The 2,500-nt window shown below is 77.7% G+C and overlaps 1 non-coding gene across 1 annotated transcript; it reads right to left on the bottom strand.

Annotated features, from left to right (window-relative positions):
• Positions 1 to 156: 156 nt before the first annotated feature.
• LOC138684067 (5.8S ribosomal RNA) lies at positions 157 to 309 on the bottom strand. Its single transcript, XR_011323524.1, has one exon. It is a non-coding gene; the product is annotated as a 5.8S ribosomal RNA (ribosomal RNA).
• Positions 310 to 2,500: the final 2,191 nt, after the last annotated feature.

Below are 2,500 nucleotides of genomic sequence, written 5' to 3'. Positions count from 1 at the left end.
CCCTTGGCAGCCGCCGCCGCCGGGCTGCGGGGAACGACTCCCCGGGCCCGGGGCCGCGCGCGCGCGGGCCTGCGAGGCACCCCAGCCGCGCCGCTGCGACCGCCGCCCCGCCGCGAGGCGAGGGGCGGCGGCACAGACGGGCGATTGATCGTCAAGCGACGCTCAGACAGGCGTAGCCCCGGGAGGAACCCGGGGCCGCAAGTGCGTTCGAAGTGTCGATGATCAATGTGTCCTGCAATTCACATTAATTCTCGCAGCTAGCTGCGTTCTTCATCGACGCACGAGCCGAGTGATCCACCGCTAAGAGTTGTCTGGCTTTCGGCACCGCCCCGCACGCGCGAGGGGGCCAGGACCGCTCGCCACAGGCAAGCGGCCCCTCCGGAGGATGGCCCACCGCCCGCCCGCCCACCCCCCTCCGCACGCGCGGAGGGGGCACGGCGCAGCACGACGGAGAAGCCGCGCCTCTGCTGACCGTACAAGCACACACAGAGAAAGGGGGGGGAAAGGAACGGAAAACTCCGAACGGCAAGGCTGGGGAGCCCGCGCTCCCGACCGACCTGGGAAATGCCTTGCTGGCGTCGGAGGCGGCCCAGGCGCACGGGCTCGGCCCGGCCTCTGGGCAGAGGCAGCGATGCACCCGACCGCGCGCGGCCTGCCCACCACGCTCCGGACAACACGGCTGCTGCTGCTGGGCAGCAGCGGGGAGCCCCACCGGCCCCGCACGCGCCTCCGTGCCAGCTGCGCCGCACTACGACAGCCAGCTCCCCCGGGCTCGTCCCGACGGCAACTCCGCGGCCACGCCAACGGCTCCAAGAGGCGGCAACCGCCAGAGCCGGCGACGCACCGCCCGCGGCCTGCCGGACGGCACCCGCTGCCGCACCAGAGCGGCTGCCCTCCCGGAACCACCGCCACCGCTTCTCGCCTCGGCCCCTTCCACGGGCACGCCCCAGGTGGAAGGCGGACGGCGCTAAGCCGGGGACAGCGCCCGCTCTCCCCGTTTCCACGCGGAGACCGCGCGTGGGGTGCCCCCGCCCGCCCCCGCCCACCTGCCCGGCGCGGCCGGGAAGCGCGACGGGGAAGCGGCGGGCAGGGCCCGGGACAGGACAGCCGCGGCCGGCAGCGAGCGCCCTCCGGCCGACCGACAGGCCGAGCGGCGCCGCCAACGCTCAGCCGGGATGCCGCCCTTGCCAGCAGCCAGTGGCGGGAGACCGCCGAGCACTCGCCAGGGCGAGGGGGAGAACGGAGCGCAGCGCGGCGCAGCGCTGCGACGGAGGCGCGGCGGCCCGGCAGCCGCCCAGCGAGCCCCCACCGCGGGGACCCGCCACCCCGGGCAGTGAGCCCGCGCTCACGCCGGGGTCGCCCGTTTCGAGGCAGGCAGGCCGGCTACGGCCGACCGCACCGCGGTCTCCACCGAGACCGGACCGCGGAGAGGAGGGGGCAGCGGGACCCCTCCCCGGCACGGCTGCCCGCGGGATGAGCACGGGCGGCAGCCCACCAGGGGCCTTCGTGGGAGGAACTCCCGGCCCCTTTAAGGCACCGCCGCCCGGCCGCCCCCCGGGTCGCATCGAGCCGCCCGCGTCTTTAAACCTCCGCCCGGCTCCACGGCCTTCGACCCCCGGGCTCACCGAGGGAGGGCCGCGGAGGCGCGGACGCTAGGTACCTGGCCCTGGGGTGAGGGAAACGACCTGCAGGCCCCGCGGGGGTGCCTCCCCCGCTGCCGCCCTCGGGGGAGCGTCCGCCCGCGGGGGCGCGCCCGACATCCACCGCCACCACCACGTCCTCCTTCCCGGGGCCCGGGGTTTCCCTCAGTAGCCCGGCGCTGCGCCCGGGAGGAGAGCCGTGGCTCGGGCCGCCCGCTGGCGCGGGACACAGCCCGGCGGGGGCCTTGCCCACCAGAGGAGGCGGCGGCAGAGCCCCCCCCGCCCCGGCTCCCTCGTGGGGAGAGGTGCGGGGGGGGGCGCCGCCGCCACCCCACCCGGCGCCGCGCACCCGCCCGGAATGCCCGGAGGCCTTTCCCCTGCGCGGCCGGCCGGGCTGCTCCGCAGCAGCCCGACACGGTGCGGGCAGGGTCGCGGGAGACGCCTCCCGCGACCCCGGAGGACCCTCTCCTCTCGCGCCGCTCGCGCCCTGCTGCCCCGTCCTCACCGCCGCTCGCCGCTTCCTCCTCCTGCCCGAGCGGGCTCGGCCGGCGGGGCTCGTCACACCCCGCGCCGGCGGCCCCCCTTCCCGCGCGCTGCCGCCCGCGCTCTGACCGGGGCGCCCCTCTTGGCCCCGAGGGCCGCGCCCCAAACCCTCCCCGGCAGCGGACCGCCGTCGGGCGAGGCGGGGCCGGTCCCCGGAGAAGGGCGCCGGCCGGCGGCGGGCGCCAGCGGAGGCGAGAAGCGGGGTGACGGCGGGGACGCGGCGGTCCCCGCCGACCGGGCAACGCGCACGCGCGCGTCGGAGAGAAGCGACGGAGTCGGCGATAGCGAAGGCGGGCCAGCGCCCGGCGAGCGAGAGG

This window comes from Haliaeetus albicilla, unplaced genomic scaffold, assembly GCF_947461875.1.
Source record: "Haliaeetus albicilla unplaced genomic scaffold, bHalAlb1.1 scaffold_73, whole genome shotgun sequence".
NCBI lineage: Eukaryota > Metazoa > Chordata > Aves > Accipitriformes > Accipitridae > Haliaeetus > Haliaeetus albicilla.
Note: the sequence above shows the minus strand (reverse complement) of the source record. Positions and strands in the feature narration are given on the sequence as shown.